The sequence below is a fragment of the Desmodus rotundus genome, chromosome 8 (assembly GCF_022682495.2).
Source record: "Desmodus rotundus isolate HL8 chromosome 8, HLdesRot8A.1, whole genome shotgun sequence".
NCBI classification, from domain to species: Eukaryota; Metazoa; Chordata; class Mammalia; order Chiroptera; family Phyllostomidae; genus Desmodus; species Desmodus rotundus.
In genome coordinates, this window is record NC_071394.1 from 80,782,575 (window position 1) to 80,804,985 (window position 22,411).

The 22,411-nt window shown below is 38.4% G+C and overlaps 1 protein-coding gene and 1 pseudogene across 12 annotated transcripts in view; one reads left to right on the plus strand and one right to left on the minus strand.

The window, feature by feature from the left end:
- Positions 1-22,411, plus strand: part of CADPS (calcium dependent secretion activator) — a 494,727-nt gene that overhangs the window by 71,324 nt on the left and 400,992 nt on the right. The gene's annotated exons all lie outside the window — the stretch shown is intronic.
- LOC112301085 (large ribosomal subunit protein eL30 pseudogene) lies at positions 20,237-20,637 on the minus strand (annotated as a pseudogene).

Genomic DNA, 22,411 nt, shown 5'->3' on the forward strand with positions numbered 1-22,411 from the left:
TTTAAAGAATGGGAGAGATCAATGCTTTGCCTAATGCATTGAAACAAAAACAGATCAAAGCAAAATGAGGAAACAAAGGAATATGTTCCAAATGAAAGGACAAGATATACACCCCCCCCAAAAAAAACAATGAAATGGAGATCAGTCATTTACCTGATAAAGAGTTCAAAGTAGTTGTCATAAATGTGCTCACCAAACTCAGGAGAAATATGGGTAAGGAATGACAACATCAACAAAGAGATAGGAAAGTCACAGAGAAGTCACAGAGCTTAAAAATACAATAACTGAACTGAAAAATAACACCAGAGGGATTTAACAACAGATTAAATGAAACAAAAATTAGAATTGGTAATATGGAAGACAGAACAATGAAATGCCCCAAACAGAGCAGGAAAAAAATTAAAAAGTGAAGAAAACTTATGGGAACTATGGGACAACATCAAGCAGAATATCATTTGCATTTTAGAGGTCCCTGAAGTAGAAGAGAGAGAAAAGGGGTCATAAGTTATTTGAATAAATAATGGCTGAAAAGTTCTCCAACCTGGAGAAGGAAACATCCAGATCCAGGAAGCCCAGAAAGTTACAAAGATGAATATAAAGAGATCCACACAAAGACATATTATAATAAAAAATATCAAAAGTTAATGATAAAGAGAGAATCTTAAAAGCAGTCAGAGAAAAACAACTTGTTACCTACAAAGGAACCCCAATAAGACCACTAGCATCATTCTCAGAAGAAACTTAGCAGACCAGAAGGGAGTGGTGTGATATATTCAAAGTGTAGCAAGAAAGGAAACTTCCAACCAGGAGAACTCTACCAGCAAAGTTTTCACTCAGAAATAAAAGATAAGAGTTTCCTTTTTTAAAATTATATTTTATGATTATGCTATTACAGTTGGCCCAATTTTTCCCCCTTTGTTCCCCTCCACCAAGCATCCCCAACTCCCTCAGGCAATCCCCACACCATTGTTCATGTCCATGGGTCATGCATGTAAGTTCTTCGGCTACTCCACTTCCTATACTGTATTTTACAACCCCATGAATATTCTGTAACTACCTACTTGTACTTAATCCCGTCACCTCTTCATTCATTTCCCCACACCACCTCTCATCTGGCAACCATCAAAACACTCTGTATCCATAATTCCGTCTCTGTTCTTCTTATTTGCTTGGTTCATTTTTTAGATTCAATTGTTGATAAATATGTATTTTTGCCACTTTATTGTTCATAGTTTTGATCTTCTTTTTCTTAAATAAGTCCCTTTAACATTTCATATAATAATGGTTTGGTGACGATGAGCTTTAGTTTTTTCTTGTCTGGGAAGCTCTTTATCTGTCCTTCAATTTTAAACGATATCTTAGCTGTGTAGAGCAATCTTGGCTGTAGATCCCTGCTTTTCATGACTTTGAATATTTCTTGCCAATCCCTTCTGGCCTGCAAAATTTGGGGGAGGGGGGTATTTATTTATTTATATTTATTTTTAAATTTTTACATTTTTATTGTTATTCAATTACAGTTATATGCCTTTTCTCCCTATCCCTCCAGCCCACCCCAGCCGAACCCCCCTCACTCCCCCACCTTCACCCTCCCCCTTGATTTTGTCCATGTGCCCTTTATAGTAGTTCCTGTAATCCCCTTTCCCCACTGCCCCCTCCCCACTCCCCCCTGGCTATTGTTAGATTGTTCTTAACTTCAATGTCTCTGGTTATATTTTGTTTGCTTTTTTCTTCTGTCGATTATGTTCCAGTTAAAGGTGAGATCATATGGTATTTGTCCCTCACCATCTGGCTTATTTCACTTAGCATAATGCTCTCCAGTTCCATCCATGTTGTTGCAAAGTGTATAAGCTCCTTCTTTCTCTCTGCTGCATAGAATTCCATTCAAAATTTCTTTTAGGAATCAGCTGACAGTCTAATGAGAACTCCCCTGCAGGTAACTAACTGCTTTTCTCTTGCGATTTTAAGATTCTCTCTTTATCTTTGACCTTTGGCATTTTAATTATGATGCATCTTGGAATGGGTCTCTTTGTATCTATCTTGTTTGTGACTCTCAATATGGCAGTATGAGTAAACGCAGCTTGCCTCGTTGCACAACCACATCAGAATTACAACTAAAATATAGAACCATCAGTCAGAACTCTCAGAAATTGAGCTGAATAGAAGTCTGGCAACAAACCACATCCATCCTGACTGGTAGGAGGGGCAGTGACAAGGAATGGGCTGGTCCCATAACCATGTGTGGTGGACTTCTTGGAAGCAAGAAGTCCCAGCCCTACACCAGGGCCCCCAGCCCAGGGTTCCAGTGCTAGGAAGATAAGTCTCCATAACTTCTGGCTACAAAAACCAGTGGGGATTGAGTCAGTGGAAGAAACTTTTGGAATCCCAAGCAGTTCCCCTCAAAGATCCCACACGCAGACTTAGACTCATTCCCTCTGAGCTTCAGTACCACAGTAGCAGCTTGAAAGTCATCAGTGGCATACAGGAAGGAACTGAAGTGTCTGGCATCAAGGCAAGAGCTGGGCGACAGTTTTCTCCCGACAGAAAGCTGGGCAGAGGCCATTGTCCCTGTTCTGAGCCCTGCCCCAACAAAGCCACTGAGCCAGCAGCTGTGTGCCATAACTGAGACTCCATCAATATGACTGACACTGTTTGTCCTGCCCTGGAGATCCCCTGAGACCCCATCCCAACTTACAGGCCCACCCAAACTGTTAACTGTGACTTTTCCATGTGAATGTCTAGTCTTGACTCATGCTTCACAACATCCTAAAACCTACGAAACAAACAACAGCCAGCATCAGTGAGCCCCTAGCACCCCCATACCTCTTGCTATGTGGCCCCAGGGCTGGCACTAGCAGCAGCCAGCCTAAATTCATAGCTTGGCTTCTCCTGGGAATCTCCAAGCCCAGCACAAGTAGCAGCCATCTCAGACTGCTTTATAGCTCATGCAGGATGGCCCTGGGCAGAACACAGGTTGGAGCTGACCTTGGCCTGCATCACCCAGGGAACCACAGAGCCTGTGTACCCAGTGGACAGCTACAGACCACATTGGAGCACCACCATCCTGCCCTTGCACAGCTAATCCTCTACAGAGGGCAGAGTTTTCCGTATAAGAAAAACATGAAGGAGTTTATCATCACTAAACCAGCCTCACTAGAAATGTTAAGGAAATTCTTTATTCTGAAAAGAAAGGGCACTAATTATTAACAAGAAAATATATGAAAGTAAAAGTATCAATGGTCAAGGTAAGTATATATTAAAAGTAGTGTATTAAGCACTTAAAAAGCTATTATGAAGGTCAAAGATAGTAAAAGGTAGTAAAAGCTAGTGTGAAGGTCAAAGTTAGTAAAAATAACTATGACTACAATAATTAGTTAAGGAACACAAAAAATAAAAAGATGTAAATTGTGATATCAAAACATAAACCAGGGGTGGGGGGTGAGTAAAAATGTAGAGTTTTAGAATGCATCAAACTTAACTTGCAGCCAACTTAAAATAGACTGAATATATATATACACATACATATATATGTGTGTAAAATCTTCTACATGAGCCTCATGGTAACCATAAAGCAAAACCTATAATAGATACACAAAGGATAATGAGAAAGGAAACTAAGCAAGAGAAGAAGAAAGTAACAGAGAATAACTACCAACAATTAACAAAATGACAATAAGTAAATAGCAGTAATTAAGTGTAGACAGACTAAATTCTTTAATCAAAAGATAAAGAGTGGCTGAATGGATAAAAATGAAATCAAGACCCATGTATATACTGCTATAAGAGACACACTTCAGACCTAAAGACACACAGACTGAAAGTACAGGGATGGAAAAATATGTTTCATGCAAATAGAAAACAAAGAAAGCTATGGTAACTATATATATTATAGTCAAAATAGACTTTAAAACAAAGACTATAATAAAAGATGAAGATAGGCAATTCATAATGATAAAGGAATTAATGTAATAAGAAGATACATTTGGAAATATGTTTGCACCCAACATTAGGAGCACCTAAATATGTAAAATACTAAAGGGATATAGAATAATTGTAGGGGACTGTAATATCCCTTACATCAATGGATAGATCATCCAGACAGAAAATCAGTAAGAAAACATTGGCCTTAAGTAATACTTTACACCAGATGAACTTGATAGATACGTACAGAACATCCCCTCCTAAAGTAGCAGAATACACATTCTTCTCAAGTGTACATGGACATTCTCCAAGATAGATCATATGTTAGGCCACAAAACAAGTGTCAATAAATTTAAACAGACTGAAATCATATCAGTCATCTTTTTATGACAATGGATAAGTATAGAAATCAATTACAGAAAGAAAACCAGAAAAAATCACAAATATATGAGAATTAAACAACATGCTACTGAACAACCAATGGGTCAATGAAGAAATCAAATAAAATATTATGAGAAAAAATATGTTGTAACCATCTATGGTAATTCATGATAACTAGACTTATTGTGCTGATTATTTTGCAATGTGTACAAATAAGAATCTCTATGTTTTATACCTGAAACTAATAAAATGTTGTATGTCAATATCTCAATTTTTTAAAAGTGACACTTATCTGATTATATCACCTAAATTATTCTAACTGTATAAAATGTACTCATGCAGAAAAGTATATAAAATAAATTTAAAATCACCTCTAGTCCCACCACAAAAGAAAAATGTATTAACATTTTTGTGCATATCTTTCCAATTGTTTTTGGATATTATTTTTCATAGTTGAGGTCTTACTATATTTATGTAATTATGTATTCTGCCTTTTTAAATTAACATCATTGTGTAAATACTTTGCAGAATGAAATTATTAAGTAAATATTGTGTAAAAATATTTTCATAAAATAATTTTAACAACTTAATTTTGGTTTAATCTATAATTTTTCACCAAATGAATATATTTAACCTTTTGGAGGATATTTAGGTAGATAAGAGACATTTAAGCCATTAGAGGACATTTAGGTAAATAAAAAGTCAATTTTACAACTTTAAAGCAAAATAAACATAATATTTGAAAAGGTTAATTCAAGCTACAACATAATGTTCCTTTTTTATGGTTATAAATTAATTTGTTTAAACTACAATTTTCATGGATAATATCTTCATTTTAGAAAGATACTTTCCAACAAAAATCAATTGATGAACCTTTAATAAACATTAGTTTTTGCCTCATATGGAAAAGAATCGTGAGTTGCCAACTACAGTGTAATGCAACTGACACAGTATGATGTTCAATTGCTTGGGCCAAAAATTTGGTATCACACCTATGAGAGAAGAAAGAGAGGCAGTCACTAGAGAAGATTTCAGGAAGAGCTGGGTGAGACATCCTTCTAAACTGAGGCTTGAAGGGTAGGATAGGATTGAAATAAGTCTCTGTAGTACAGGGCTTTGACAGCCACATGGCATATCCCTTTATCTACAAAGATTTTTTGTGTGATTATTTATTACATGTATTAATACAACAGATATAAATCCATACTGCCTAATGCATGCATTTTCTTGAGGCTTCCAGGGTGGCCAAGGTGTATTGCTGAGAGAGGAAAATGCCTCCAGCTAAGTTTAGTGGGGATTATTCCATGCACAATACTAAAAAAAGTACAGGAGAAGATTGTATTACAGATTTTTTTTTAATTGGATGGTAAGAGGAGTAGGCGAAATATGTGGAAGCAAGGAGAAAGCAATTTGGTAAAAATGCCAGGCCATTCTCTCAGTTAAATATTAAAGACATGGAGAGTTTGACTTGATTCAAGCATGCTTTATATCCAATTCTTTACATAATTTACATCTCTAACTCTTAGCTATTGTTGGGTCATCAGCCTTCTTGAAAGCTTAATGGAAGCTAAGCCCTACTCCCCACCAAAAAAAAAAAAAAAATAGGTTATATGCATTTATATCTCAGCATCTACCTTCTTACTTACAATGTCCAGGACTCTAGGTAAGGAAGGGCTGGTTTATAGACAATGTGTAGTAATATAAAGTACCATACTCCAATCCTGAGTTCGGTTTCTCTTTTCTAATTCCTTCGGTTTTTGATTCAGGCTCATTAGAGGTGAAAGGAGAGGAGGGAGCTAGACTCCACTATGTGTCCATCATGCTGGACCTGCAGCATGATGCTTCACACACCCTGGGGACCTGAGTCCTCACCATAGCTCTGAGTGGGAAGGCTGCATTTCCACTTAAGGTCAGGGAGTGGAATAAAGAATTATGTTTGTCATATTTAGAAATATTTAGATAAAGTAAGACTGAGGATACCTAAAATGACACATGATAAAATATCATTCTGCCTAAAAACCAATGAGAAATAACATCTTGACAAAATTTAGATTTTGCCAAAGTTGACCCAGGAAAATGAGCTTTGGTAGAAATAATGGCCAATGAGAAAATTAACCATGGCAAAAATCTTTGAAGTCATGTGAATAAAATGTGATAGAAGAAGCAAATATTTATTAAAGTTTTTCAAAAACTGAGCTTACTCCTATGAATATAATTTTGGTAAAGTAAAAATGAAAATGGAAAAAAATAGAGATGATTTACTTGTGCTGAACAGAAATCTGATTAAGTGATTAGATTGGCTTGATGACATTTACCTGAGAAACTCCAGCCTTGAAGATTTTGCAGTGTTGATTTAAATCTGATTAATGTTTGTAATCAAAATATTTGTGGCATTGAAATGGCAGGTTTAAACTTTGGGGTCAAAATGTCTTGTTTTCTGATAGGTGCATTTTGTGCAATAATGCTTCATGAACTCAACTGTCTCTAAGGTAGAAGGCTTCATTACTGTATCAGATGTCAAGGCCCATAGAAATTATTCTTAATTTCAAAGTCCTTGATCAAAAAAGTGATTGCTTTTGGACTGCAATCTTTCTTTGCGGTTAGACTGTTAGTGTTAGAGAGGAAATAATTGTTCAGTATCTTATTTTCTAAGAGTTGCAGATTCTTTGCCTGAGCAAGGACAATTTCTGAATTAGTGTCATCTGAATTAGTGCCTTTTCAACTGGAAACAATTCTCTATAAAATACTTCTTACTTCTTCTGCTTGTTTTTAAAAATTGCAATTCAAGTTAATATCAGTCAAATTTGACTCTACTTTGATTGCTAAATTCAGTAACATGCTCTGCCAATTTCTGGATGTGTGGCCTTAAATAAATTACTCAATCTCTCTAATTTTATTTCCTCAATCTTAAATGGGAGACACACACACACACACACACACACACACCCCATAAGATTAGTGTGAGACTTAAGACAGGAAGACTTTTTAAGTACCTTGGCTTGAAGTAGATGCTCAATAAATTGTAGTCTTTACTATCACCACTCTTACTAGTATATTGCACACTTTCCATTCTCACAATGTCCTTACTCTAGCTGTTTGGCTTGAATGATTTGTTCCCCAATGAGGTAGAACTTTGTCCAAGGCAAGGGTTAGCCTCTGCTCCTTTCATTCCTCTGTATCAGTCTTCAGAGTCCTAGCGAAAAGGAAAAAAAAAACCTAGCGAAAAGGAAAAAAAAAGAAAAAGAAAAGAAAGAAACCCACAGCTGACTCACCCAGACTGGGTAATTGAGGTATGCTGAATGAAAGGGTTATTAAAAGAAGAATGCACAGGGTAGGGGGAACCCATAAGGAATAAACAAGCTCCCTGGGGCTAGCAAGAGTAGGGATCCCACAGCACCCATAGCTTGAAGAGGCAGGAGAGGAGGACCACCCAATGGGAGGTGTAGCTTTAGATGGAGAAGCACTGAACTGCCATCTGACAAAGAGGGAGACAGTAAACAAATAATCCAACCTCTCTCCCCCCAAATGATCCCCCTTCTGATGCATCTCATTAGTTGAGCCCAACAGAAAGACAAGACAAGAAAGCTGGGTAAGGCAGTCTGCAGTAATCAACATCGCCAAACCCAGGGGAGGGGAAAGGGGGAGAGCCAGTTTGAAAGTAAAAGCAGAGCCACCTCTGGCCCAGTGGATTGACAGAGCTGCTTTATATATGACAGATGCTGATAAATATTTGTGGAAAGAAAGGAAATAAGCTTCATAAAATGTTGAAGAATCATTCCAAAATATAAAAATTAAGAAAAACTATTCCTAATAGCATAGTAGATTAGAGGTAAGGTTTGGAATCAGACCAACCCCAGTTTGAATTTTGCTTTTACTACTTCCTGTGTGATCAAGGGCAGTTATTAAGTAAGTTTAGTTTCTTCCTTAGAGAAAGGGAGATAAGGTCAATAGCTTCTTCATAAGCTACTTTTGAGGAATGAATGAGATGGTGTATGTAATATGCCTGGTACAGAAAGAAATGCTGAAGAAATTTTAGCAAATAAGTGATTGATACCAGTAGTACTCAACTGGGGTTAATTTTGCCCCCCACCCTGGGAACATTCTGCAACATCAAGAGACATTTTTGGTTTTAACAATTGAGGAAGTGCTGTTGGCATGTAGTGGATAGAAGCCAAGGAGCCTACTTACCGTCTTCATGCCTAGGAGAGCCCTCCACACAAGGAATTGTCTGGCCCAAAATGTGAATAGTACCAAGTTCAAGAAACCCTGGTCTAGAATGTTTCATCTCACATCTTTATCTTTGTGCCTCTGTATTATTTGATACTTATTTTTAAGATCCATGATTACTCCTCCTTTTTTTACTCTCAGTAAATTTGAGATTTCTGTCCTCCTCCTCCCATAAAAACATGAGGTATTATTATATATATAATACTTCAATACTCTGTAACATTTACCTTCCACTATGTTGAATGAATGTGTAAATAAATAAGAAAAAATAGAAATCATTGTGATATGTTATAATCCAAGCTACAACCACTCAATATTAAAGCACTTGTGTCTAATACATATTATAGATTTGTAAGGAAGAACAATACAGAGCTATTTCTAGGGGCATTTCAAATCACCAGGGGGCAATACACTGGAACCCATTGTATCTGCAGCAGTAATTTCTGGTGAGGCCCTAAAGCCACAACTCTTAACAATAGTGAATGTGAAATAGGTCAGTGGAATTAAACATTAATTCAAATAAGAACCACACCTTAAAAACCTTTTGGTTTTATTTTTTTCTCTCTGTCCCCCAGTCAGTCCCATTCTACCCAGAGTTGTTACCCCTGGAAACAATAGAATTTATTCTTAAGAAAGTTGAGGTTATGAAAGCAGAATGGCTCTTGACCTCAAGAAGGCTCTGGGTCTTCACTATTTGCTTCCCTTCCTCCAACCTCAAAGTAAGAGTGGTCCTCCCAGCTCTCCAGTTCACTTATTCATTCATCAAATATTTACTCCAGTCTTTGTCGAAGGCAGAACAAGCATGATGGTCCCTGTTCTCATGAAACATGGGAACATTAATCAATTAAACAAATTATTAAGTTCTGCTTGTGGCCAGGGCTGTAAAAGAAGCAGGAGTCATGACAGAAAAACAAGTGGAGTCCTACTGAGGAAATCTGAACAAAGAAGAGACATTTAAGGTGAGGCAAGAAGGAAGCAAGTTTTTCCAAGTGCAAGGCAGGGGAAGAGCCCTCCAGGAAAATGACTAGCATGTGCAAAGACCTGTAGGCAGGAAAGAATTGGACACGTTCAGGGAATAAACATCGGTGAGTGAAGTTTCCCTTGTGAGAATATGAGGGACAAAATCAGCTGGAGAAGAGAGAGCAGGGTCAGGGAAGATCTTGAAATTATTCTGAATGGTATGGGAAATGGAGTTATTTTCAGCTGAGCATTGACCTAATTTTTTTTAACATTTCAGTGTGCATTTTCTATGGGTTGAGAGCACTTCAGGGATGGTAACTCTTTAACACTTACATCCACTTTATGAGATAAGAACTAGTGTTATACCCTCTTTTACAGATGAAAAAAGAGAGGCAGGGGGAGGTTAAGAAACCCAAAGTCACATAGCTATGTACCAGAGTTTTACAACCTCACTGCTACTGACACATGGGCTGGGGTTAGAGCAGGGGTGTCAAACTCCTTTTCACCAGGGGCCACATCAGCCTCACAGTTGCCTTCAAAGGGCTGAATGTAATTTCAACTCTTTAACAGTTAAGGAGTAGTTATATTTATACAGTCCTAAAAATATTTCAGCCCTTTGAAGGCAACTGTGAGGCTGATGTGGCCCCCAGTCAAAGTGAGTTTGACACCCCTGGGCTAGAGTGTTGACTGTAGAATGTATTGCAGCAACACTGCCCTCTGTGTGCCAGTAGCAATTTCCTCTCTTCCCCAAGTTGTGACACAAGTTCAGACTTTGGCAGATGTTGGTAGTAGGGGCATGCAAAATCATTCCTGATTAAGATCCCCTGATATATATATATAAAGATAGAGAGAAAATTTAAATACCTCAAACCCTATTACCCAGTAATGACTACATTAATGTCTTCCAAGCTCCTTTCTAAGCATTTTGTGTTTGCTTCCAAATATGATTCTTACAAAGATCAACTACCTCAGAGCAATGGTCCTCTCCTTCCCCAGCTAGTGGGTACTCGATCCTACTCATCAATCACCCAGCAAGCATAGTGATATGAATTTGTGTGGCCTGATTCTCCTGAGCATTGAAATAGATCTTGAAGGTAAAAGAGTGGGGATATGCAAGAGCAGGCAGGTTAAGGAGCAGGCCAGTGTTTTCTGCCTCATGGCCCTCTTGGGGATGGGTACTTCCTGCTCATCTCAGAAGCCCACTCAGCTCTATCCAGTGACCCTGAGGCAGTACCACCTCTGAGTCAGAACTAGTGCCCCTTAGCCATGCAGGGTCATGGCTGATAATGACATAGTTTTGGGACACAGAAGAGTGCATCCTTTCTCTATATTAGCACTCTGAATGAGAGAATAGTGGGAAAGAAAAGGATGGCTATGACTTACTTTTAGAAAAAATGACATAGCATAATGAGGTCGCTTCAGATTCTTGATTCAGAAAGTGTGAAGGTGACTAACATTGTGTCACTTAATAAGTGTTCATAAATGTTTGCTTATTCATTCAACATCTGAGATGTCAAGAAGGTGTTTTGAGCTCTCTTCATTTTAACTGCCCCCACTCAAGGTTTCTACCTCTACCACCATCAAATTCCATCAGCCAAAGATTTGCTGACTCATTCCATGAAAATGTATTTGGTGTATATCACACCTTCTCTGTCCCCATGGAATTTAAAGTATAGTAGAGGAGAAAAAAACCAAAAAATCATGCATATACATGTCTAATGACAATTGTGACCATCACTTTGAAGGGGTGTTCAGTACCTATGAGGGAGATTAAGAAGATTTGACCTAGTTTTGGATTGGGGGAAGTAGAAAATTGCTCAGTAGGTATGAAGGCTGTTCAGGGATATGAAAAATGAGTAGATGTGAAACAGATGGAGAAGGCACAGACGAGGAGAGTCTGTACATGCTATACTCCAGGCAGGGAGTATAGCATGTTGAAAGGCCCAGCAGACAAGCTGACTTTATCTCAAGAGGCCCAGCAGTGTGTGTCTTACAGGTATATATGTTTGTGTGCACATATGTGCATATGTTTTAACCTGGCATAACTGGCTGCTGCCCACACTGTATAATATTAGGTTATAATCAAAATTCATGTGTCCTGTGGTGAATTTGTGTTTAATTTTCATTCATATACACCATATTTTGCCACATATAATGTACAGTTTTTGCCCAAATTGTTTGAGGGAAAAATAAGGATGCGTATTATATATGGGTAGTACTAAATGTTTTAAATTTTTAATTTATGCTTATGGGTTAAAAGTATAACTCTAGAAAACATGAGTGTGCATTACACATGACAAAAATATGGTATTATTTGCCTACACAGAATAGATTTTTGCTGTTTAGCTCAGCTTTGGAAGGCAAGTTTTCCAATCTCAATCTTTGTCTTTATGAAAATCATACAGGGCAGAAACCATAAAATAATGTGTCAATACAAACACAGTGAGACAGAAGAGTGATATGTACAGGATTATGTTCAACAAAACAAATAATTATAGAGAGAAAAAAGTCAGGATCCAGAAACATGTAGACAGGAAAGATTATCAAAACTGGAAGTACTGTGACATATTGGAAAGAGCATAAATTTTGAGATCTGAACTAGCTGCATTCAACTCTCAGCTTTACATTCTATGTAGCCCTAAACAAATTGTTTCATTTGTCTGAATCTGTTTTCTTATCTGTAAGATGGGGTAATGATGCCTACCTCATGGGATCAGTGTGAGGAGTAAAGATGATTTATGAAAATCACTGGCACATTGTTGTGCTAACTAAAGGGTAGCTGCCAATATTACGGTTCAAATTATAAAGTTGTAACAGCTAGATTTAATCACTGGACCACAGGTTGCACAGAGCTTCCTGGTGTTCAGAGCAAGACAGGAAAGTTAGAGGATTGATAGTGTTCATGAAATAAAAGCATAGACATTCCTCTTAAGACAAGATTATCCTGGAAGTTAGGCATGCAAGAGATGTTTTACCCCAGTCTTCATTGAGGCCTCCTCAAACAATATAGGAGACAATATCTTTAAAGTCATCCCTGTAGCAAATAAATATAAATTCTGTGCATTCACTTCTTCTTTAATCTTTCAGAGTAAGTAAGAGTCATAAAGCCGAAGAGCAGTTCTTGGTAGGAATTGTTTTTAATTTAGCGTTATATTTCTGCCAAAAATTCTTGCATTTTGTAGCATTTACTAGGCAGATCATATATTTTTATTTTATAAGCATGCATTTAAATAGTGTTTATGAAGCACTCTCTCTCTCAGACCTCTAAGAAAATCTTAGAGATATGTGTTATAATGTCATCTTACAGATGAGGAAATTGGGATTCAATGTTCAAGGTTAGTCATAGAAATGGATCCTGGACCTGAACCAAGGACCATTTAACTTGTTCTATTCCATCCTTATCCTCCAGCCCAGCCTGCCACCTGAACAAATATAGCTAGCATGTGTGCTCCCCTGACAGGGAAATAAATAAAGGACTTTGTATAAAAACAGAATGAAGGAAAATTAAAGTGGGACCTCTTGATGTAAAACTGTTTTATTACCAAGACATCAAGAAATGAGTTTTCTGGGAGCGATATCTTAATCTTTTTGTTGTTGTTTTTCCGGTTTATTCCAAATCACTTAACTAAAATGACATAGATAAAAAGGATATCAAGAAACACATTCAGCAAGATCATGGCAGTGCAATATATACACCAAGTTGCCCGAATGGCTGTTTTGAACTCTTCAGCCTTCGAAGCAAGCAATAATAAATGAACTTATTTGCATTAACAAGGAATATGCAAACCTGCAATTAATAACTTTAATGTAATTCTATATTTAATTAGGTTAACTCAGGTCCAGTAAGCACACCCAAATTTAAATAGTATTTAAACATCTTCCCAGTTAATTTAATTTTTGTTTCTCTACATGATTCTGAGTGAAAGTACAATAATTAGCCATGCTATGTGTATTAAAGTAAGTCATTAGTGCCTTCTAAAGGAAAGGCACCCCTGAATCTTCTAAGCAGTTTCACTTTGGATAAAACCTTAATATTTTGGGAAAACCAAGATGGTGGCGTAGGTAGACACAGTGTGCCTCCTCGCACAACCAGAACTGACAGAAAATCGAACATCAAGGAAGTCCGACACCAAGGAAATAAAAAATAAACATTCATCCAGACTGGTAGGAGGGGCGGAGATGGGCAGCCCGGGAGGAGAGGACTTGCTTTGCCGTGGCAGGACCAAGACTGGCGGAGTGTGGGACCAACAGGGCAGGCAGTCTGACCACTAGCAGACTCTACAGCCCCACATTCCCGCAGATAAACCGAGAGGGCCGGACTCAGACTGGCGGAGAAAGGGGCAGGCAGAGCAGCGGGTAGCACCCCGCGGCCCCACATTCACGCACAGATAAACCAAACAAATGGCGGGGAGCAAAGCAGACCGTGCAACCCAGGGCTCCAGCGCGGGGAAATAAAGCCTCAAACCTCTGATTGAAAACGCCCTTGGGGGTCGGAGTGCCAGCAGGAGAGACACCCAGCCTCACAGGAGAGATCGTTGGAGAGACCCACAGGGGCCTAGAGTGTGCACAAGCCCACCCACTGGGGAACCAGCACCAGAGGGGCCCAGTTTGATTGTGGGTATCAGAGTGAAAGACTGAAATCCAGAGGAGAGTGAGGCGAGCGCCATTGCTCCCTCTCGGCCCCTCCCCCACATACAGCCTCACAGCACAGCAACCAGCGTTACCCCGCCCCGGTGAACACCTAAGGCTCCACCCCTTAAAGTAACAGAAGCGCCAAGACCAAAAAAAAAAAAAAAAAAAAAAAAGGCCCAAATGATAGAACACTTCAAAGCTCCAGAAAAAATACAACTAAGCGATGAAGAGATAGCCAACCTATCGGATGCACAGGTCAAAGCACTGGTTATCAAGATGCTCACAGAATTGGTTGAATCTGTTCGAAAAGTAGATGAAAAAATGAAGCCTATGCAAATAGAAACAAAGGAAAATGTACAGGGAACCAATAGTGATGCGAAGGAAACTGGGACTCAAATCAACAGTGTGGACCAGAAGGAAGAAACAAACATCCAACCAGAAAAGAATGAAGAAACAAGAACTCAGAAAAATGAGGAGAGGCATAGGAACCTCCAGGACATCTCGAAACGTTCCAACATCCGAATTATAGGGGTGCCAGAAGAAGAGGAAGAACAACAAATTGAAAACTTATTTGAACAAATAATGAAGGAGAACTTCCCTAATATGGCAAAGGAAATAGACTTCCAGGAAGTCCAGGAAGCTCAGAGAGTCCCAAAGAAGCTGGACCCAAGGAGGAACACACCAAGGCACATCATCATTACATTACCTAAGATTAAGCAGAAGGAGAGAATCTTAGAAGCAGGAAGAGAAAAGGACACAGCTACCTTCAAAGGAGTTCCCATAAGACTGTCAGCTGATTTCTCCAAAGAGACCTTACAGGCAAGAAGGGGCTGGCAAGAAGTATTCCAAGTCATGAAAGGCAAGGGCCTACATCCAAGATTGCTCTATCCAGGAAAGCTATCATTTAGAATGGAAGGGAAGATAAAGTGCTTCTCAGATAAGGTCAATTTAAAGGAGTTCATCATCACCAAGCCATTATTATATGAAATGTTAAAGGGACTTATCTAAGAAAAAGAAGATCAAAAATAGGAACAGTAAAAATGACAGCAAACTCACAGTTATTAACGACCACACCTAAAACCAAAACAAGAGCAAACTAGGCAAACAACTAGAACAGGAACAGAACCATAGAGATGGAGATCACATGGAGGGGTGTCAATAGGGGAGTGGGAGGGGGAGAGGGGGGGAAAGGTACAGAGAATAAGTAGCATAGATGATAGGTGGAAAAAAGACAGGGGGAGGGTAAGAATAGTGTAGGAAATGTAGAAGCCAAAGAACTTATAAGTATGACCTACGGACATGAACTATAGGGGGGGAATGTGGGAGGGAGGGGGTGGGCAGGATAGAGTGGAGTGGGGGGGAATGGGACAACTGTAATAGCATAATCAATAAATATATTTTTAAAAACCTTAATATTTTATTTCAACTTTTTTTTCACTTAAAAGAATGATGGTGAGGAGGAGGAGGATTGTCAAGAGCTATGAAGGGTCTGAGATTTTACTCTACTTCCAAGCTAATAAATTAACTTGCCAGAGATTCATTCATACATGCTGGCAGATGACACAAAACTCCTGTATCAATGAAGAAAGACTTTCTTACTCATGGCACAGCAGGGGGCATGTATTTCCTGTTGACCCAAGTTCCTCTTGGTTCCCAAGTCTCATGGGGGGGGGGGGGTGGCATGGAGGTATCCTGGCAAATACTGATTATTCAATAGCTCTTGCCGTAGGTGAGGCACCCTGAGTTTAGGAAACACCAAACATTGCTGCTAGCAAATCTGCCCAATTTTTATCCTGCAAAGAGATAGTCTCTTTATTATTCTCATTGGGAAACAAGTCTTTCCTCTGCCCTTCAGAGAAACCCTACTTCTATCCTGCAAAATATAAACATCCTTGAAAGGATAGTCAAGAACAAAAGCTGTCTGGACAATTGCAGACACACTGTGAGGAGTCACTTCCCAAAAATAATGGTGGTGGTGGTGGGTAACATTTATTGAGCTCCTATTTCCCAGACATTGAGTCAAGCCCTTTATATACATAGTCTCATTTGACCCTCATTATAATCCTAAAAGTAGACAGTATTATTTACATTTATACATAAACATAGTCGAGACTCTGAGAGGTTTAGCAACTTTCCCAGGGTAACATATGCAGAAAGTGGCAGGCCCAACACTTAACAGTTCTATTTGACTCTGGAATCTGTGCCCCTATTCCTAACATTATCCCACTGCTTTACAATTATACTTGCACCTGAATATTTGCCATAGAAGAAACAAGTTGCTATATAAAAGTGGAAGGAATTTAGATTGGGTCTATAAAGGTATACTCTTCTTTCTTACCAAGATGTCAAGGGTGAGTGTTTCACAAGTGAACTTATTGGGAGAAGAGATGACAGAGCCCAGGTCTGTATGTAGGAAAGCTGTCCAGAGATGGAGCACTTCACCAGCAGTTTCTCAAGCCAACATGGTACAGATGAACCCTCAGTTACAAAAGCAAGAGTCCTGAGTTAAGTCTGGGCAACTAGCCCCCTTATTTGATGCTTTAAACATCCATTTAAGGAATGAATAGCCTGGCAAAATACAGAGGTAATTGTTGTCAATGAGGGTGTCATATCTGAAGTACTGCTCCTCTCCTGGAGAATATGGGCCATTTAGAGACATAAAACTCATGTGGGCTCTGCAGAGTGGGACGATTACAAGATACTGGAGAATGATAAGCAGCCAAAACTTGGGTAAGCAGTGTTATCCATAGGGTAAGGTCAGCAGTGTCTGGTGGGGTTAATGCCAAGTATCTTCTGATGTCCAGAGAGACTCATGGCACTGAACTGTCCATCAGCACCTGAAGATTCCTGTACTTTAAGATCCAGGTCATTCATTCATTCAACAAATTCTTTTAGACTGTCTACCTTGTGTGAGATCTTTGTTCCTGGTTTGGTGTAAATACAAGCCTGTTATTAGAATACAAAGGTATTCATCCTACAAAAGACCTATGTAGGAAGTTTAATGGAAGAAGATATGAAAAAGTAACTAACACACCCCAGAGACAATGGGGGAAGCTTCACTTCAGTAACACATGGACTGAGCTTTAAAAAAATGAATAGAAATTTGAAATCCCTGTTTAGGTCCTTTATTTCACTTATCTCAATCTAGAATGTTTAAGTTATTTAAAACTTACTTGTATATTATCTATCTCATGTCTTTCTTGCCCACTTTTGTATTTATAGTCTCAAGAATAGTGCCAGAAACACATTATTTGCTCAGTAATTACTGAATAAATGAATGAATGTAAACATTAAATTTTGCTTGTATTCTTCTTGATGATATAAATATATATTATATAACAGATAAAAAATATATTTATATATATTCATTTTTCAGTCCCAAAAGTTTCTTCTGTTATAAGTAACTTTCAGAAAACCTTTTAAATTTGCCTTCAAAGTAATATCTATCTTCTATATAAGACAGGAGGTAAAGTGAAATGAGAGTTGATTGACTTATTCATTCATTATTCATTCAATGTTTTTTGAGCATCTACTACATGCAAAGAGCTGGATGTTAAATAGTCACATAGAAGCCATGAACATGACCCTTATCCATAAGGAAATCAGACGTAGCCATGGGACACAGTTTGTAAACATACTATATAAGAAAGAACAAAACAAAGAGGTATAACTGGAAAAAAAAGTGTGGAGTTACAAGTCAATTTCTTGGACATTCCCTGCAGAAAAACTCAGTACCTCAAATATTTATTTTCCAAGAAGAAAACTTTTGGATTGGATAGTACAGATGAACTCCACACGTTAATTTCCCCACTGCGTTTCTCACCCCATCCTACTTCTATTTTTCTCTTAAAATAAAGGAAGAATTACGTGATTGATGAAATTGTAAATATAAGCATACTTATTGTTTTAAGAAAAATAATGAGTTAAGCTTAGAAATGTCCTAGGATAGTTAATTAGTAGGTGATTACTAAAAACTAAATTAATGGGAACTAGTGTTTTCCCTAGCAATGGTTTGCTTATCCAAAGAAATTCTGTTATACATCTTTTTGATTCCAGGATTCCTTACATTTATTTAAATTTTATTTTTTTCTTCAGCACTAAAGCATACAGTTTGTTAAGTAGTCTAGTTTATTCTCAAATATGCTAATCCTGAGTGGTTATAAAAATTTTATGCAGGTCATTTAAGTTGAATCAGAAATGGTTTCCAATCAGAGTGAAATCATTTTTTTTTTAGTTTGAGCAAATGATGCCAATATATAAAAGAGCTGCAATTATACCCATACCTAGACTCTCTGCTACATGCCTTCTGCAGAAAAAAAAAGTAATAGCTTTTAAATACAGCAATTGATTTCTTATGTAACTCCTTCATGGACTTCATCACTCCTTTTCTTAACTTGACCAAATACAAACTGCTGCTATTCAGGAGCTTAAGGAAAGAAAACTCTGAGGTTCCTTCTTAAACACCCAAAGAACTTAATATCTTCCCTGGAGATTTCACTTTCCTGAACAAAACCTTCTATAGCACCCCATATCTTATAGGGTCAACAAGTTCAGGCTTTTCACCGTGTAAAACGTGACCATCCATTATGTGGCCAATGCCATCCTTGCCTTGCACTTAATCACTTAAAGTACCCCCCACCCCAATAGTGATTTCTGTACCCTTGTTGATGCTATTTCTGCTACCTCAATGCCTGCCCCAACTTTCTTTATTTAACTGTGTACTGTTTCTTTTTTCAAAAAGCAGCTCCTCTTTGTGTCTTGCAGGGTATCTCCCCTACCATACAGGTTAGGCTAAGCACTCCTCTGTGCTCCATAATACCAGTGGTAGACAGAACCTCTATTGAAACCATCTACCCGCATCTGTCTTGCCCAATAGACGAAAAGTTCCACAAGGGCCAAAATGCGTTTTATTAATCTATGTGTCCTGATGTCTGGCAATTTGTGGGCACCCAATAAACATCTGTTTAATGAATAAGTGAATGCATGAGGGCCCATGAGGCAGGAAAGACCTTAAAAATACAATTCTAGGGCACAAAAAGACAACTCTGAGGCATACAGCTAACGCAAAGATGAGAAAATGTATGTATTTGTTGAATTGGTGTGTATTGAGCACCTACGTGCTAGCATAGGAAGTGCAGTGATGAACAAGATAAATAAGGATCCTGCTTCACAGAGCTTACTTCTAGGGCATAGGCCTAGATTATTACCAAAAGCAACAACAACAACAACAAAAAAAACACCGGTAAATTCTATGAAGAAATAAACAATGCTAAGTTGATAAGAGGATGGTAGGGGAAAGATTTAGATTGCATGGTCTGAGCAGACCTCTTTGAGAAAAATTTGGAGATGATAACTCAAGGATGAGCAGGGGAGCTAACCTTGCTAAGAGTTGGTGAGAGAGTATGCTAGTGCACGCAAAGGTACTGAGGTAGAGCAAAGTTCAGGATTTTGAGTAAGAGAAGATCTATCATTATTATATAGAAGTCAGGTTGAGGAACTGAAGGGCCTGAGTTCAGGAGGAATTTGGTCAGTGAAAATGAAGGTGGTGCACTGGCCAGGTGGCTCAGTTGATTGGAGTGTCATCCCATACACCAAAAGGTTGTGGGTTTGACACCCTAGTTGGGACACATATAAGAGGCAACAATTGATGTTTCTCACATTGATGTTTCTCTCCCTCCCTCTCTCTCTAAAATCAATAAACATATCATTGGATGAGGAGTAAGCAGATAAAAATGAGTGTAGCTCTGGATAACTGGGGCGCAGGACTCAGACACCCACAGAGATAGGACCCCTTTGAACCCATGAGGTTATGTCTGGGAGATAAAGGTCTGAAGGAGAGCCTCTCACAGGCTAAGTATCAGCATCCATATTCGAGAAACCAATGTGCAAGAGAAGGAAGATAGATTCTTGAAATTTCTTCACCTGAACCACTGAGACTGGAACATTCATTAGGAAGGACTCCGGCAATCTTTAACACTTTGCCCCTACTTTGTAAATACACACCACAGGTTTTCTAACCCACAAAAAATGTATCAGCAGAGCCCTAGGGACCCACAAGTAGTGGCATAAAGGACCTTGGAAATGATGTGTGCTCTATTTTTCTTTCTTTTTTTTCTTTTCAGTCTTTAAACCAAGCTCTGGCCAGTTTTATTAAAGAAAAATTTCGTGTGATTTTCTTTTCACCAGTCTGTTCTGGCATGCTTCTAATGGTATCAGAATCACCTGATCAATTGTAGCCAGTGTGCATACTCTGTAGTATTTTCCACACTCTGTACCCAATTCAATATCATTTCCACTGTAGGGATGGACACCAGTCTCGGCCAACATAGCATAGTACTCTATTTCAGATTTCCTCAGGGCAGGACAGTTGTTGGTGAGGATGACTAGTTTGGCTTTGCCTTATCTGATCACCTTCTGAATCTGCTTGTACCCCAGCACATACTTGCCACTTTTCATAACAAGTTGGAGCCTAGAGTTGATCAACTCCAGTGACTTTTTCATCTTCTTTGTAGCCACCATGTTCCTGCCTTAGGTTTAGGATGGACCCCTACCAAGCGCAGCTGCTGAAATGGCCAGGGAACCAGAAAGAAAGGATTTCCCATCAAATTTTTCATTATTGTTCAACAAAAATGCAATAACAATAAAAACTAATCTCAATGATCACTTATGTCAGTGACTGACTGTGTCAAGCTGCTCATAACACAATGGTTAACACATGGAGTTGAGTCAGACTCCCTGAGCTCAAACACTACCTCTTGCACTTTCCAGCTGTGCCTGATCCAGTGCCTGGTGCCATGGACAGATACTGCTGCCATCTGATGAGGTACCAGTTGACTAGCTGACTGATTGAAAGATCAGTTGGTTGCTTGATTGACTAATGGAATGTGATGGAAAGTTGAACAGATGTCTCTAGAGGAGGGTGCTCCTCGTGTGTTATTTTGCATATGAGTCACATGGGGATCTTGTAAAAATGCAGATTCTGGTTCAGCAGGTTCCACGTAGGAAATGAGATTCTGCATTTCTAACAAACTCCTAGATAATGTTGTTGTTGGTCCCTGGACCACACATACTTTTCATTGCAGAGCTTTAACCTTCACTGTCCAGTAAGGAAGCCACAAACCATATGTAGCTATTTCTTTTTTAAATGATTAATTTTTAAGTTACAGTTGACATTCAATATTGCATTAGTTTCAGATGTATAGCATATTGGTTAAACATTTATACATCTTACAAAGTGATCCCCTCAATAAGTCTAGTGCCCACGCAGCACCATAAATAGTTATTAGAATATTATTGACTGAATTCCCTGTGTTCTACTTCACATCCCCAAAGGTAAAGGAATTAAGAACTACAAATTGGCAGTTACAAAGTAGCTCTTTAGATTTTACAGGAGCTCTTTAGATTTAAAACAATTACAATTAAAATTCAGTTTCTCATTCACACTAGTCACATTTCAGGTGTTAAACAGACACATGCAACTATTGGCCTTATATTAGAAAGGCAGATATGCAACACTTCTGTCGTCACAAAAAGTCCTATTGGACTGAAATGCTACAGAATATTCAGTTAGTGTAAAAAATCTATTATAAGAGTCCCAAATACATTCATATCTTAGTTCATTGGCCTGAAAAAGAATGTCTTTTCTTATCATCTCTTAGGTTATCCTAACTGTACATCAAATACATGAATCTTTGATTGAAATGGCAATATTGCACAGACAGTACTAATAAACATATTTAGTTAGTTAGGGTCTAACACATGTGCTTGAGACAAAAAGGCACTGTTTTTAAAATAACAAACCACAGAATTGGCATGACTCTAAAACCACCAGCACTTTATTGAAAGTGTTTTAACTAGACTCTGAAAACCATAGGAGGTGCATCTGCAAACCAAATAGTTTCTGGTGCTCTCTAGTCACACCTATGACTTTTCTCCACACATAGCTTTGTCAAGGACTGGACTTCCATGGATGCCCAGGGGTCTAAAGTCCACAGTTATCGTCAAAAGAGTAGGGAAATCATTTAATTATTGACAGTATACTTAAAATTCATTTTGTTCAATCCTGACATTTTACAGGTGGGTAAACAAAGGCTCAAAGAGGAGCTATGATTTGCAGTTAGGGTTAGTTAGAGCTGGTCTTAAGTGTGTGGTGGTATTTGCTGAATTGATATGAGTCGAGTTTATTTTCCCCCTGTTGAATTATCTGAATGACACAATAAGTACTAAAAATAACATTTTTTACTTCTCATTCTTTGCATTCTGTCAAAGATACACATACAGACATTAGAATCAG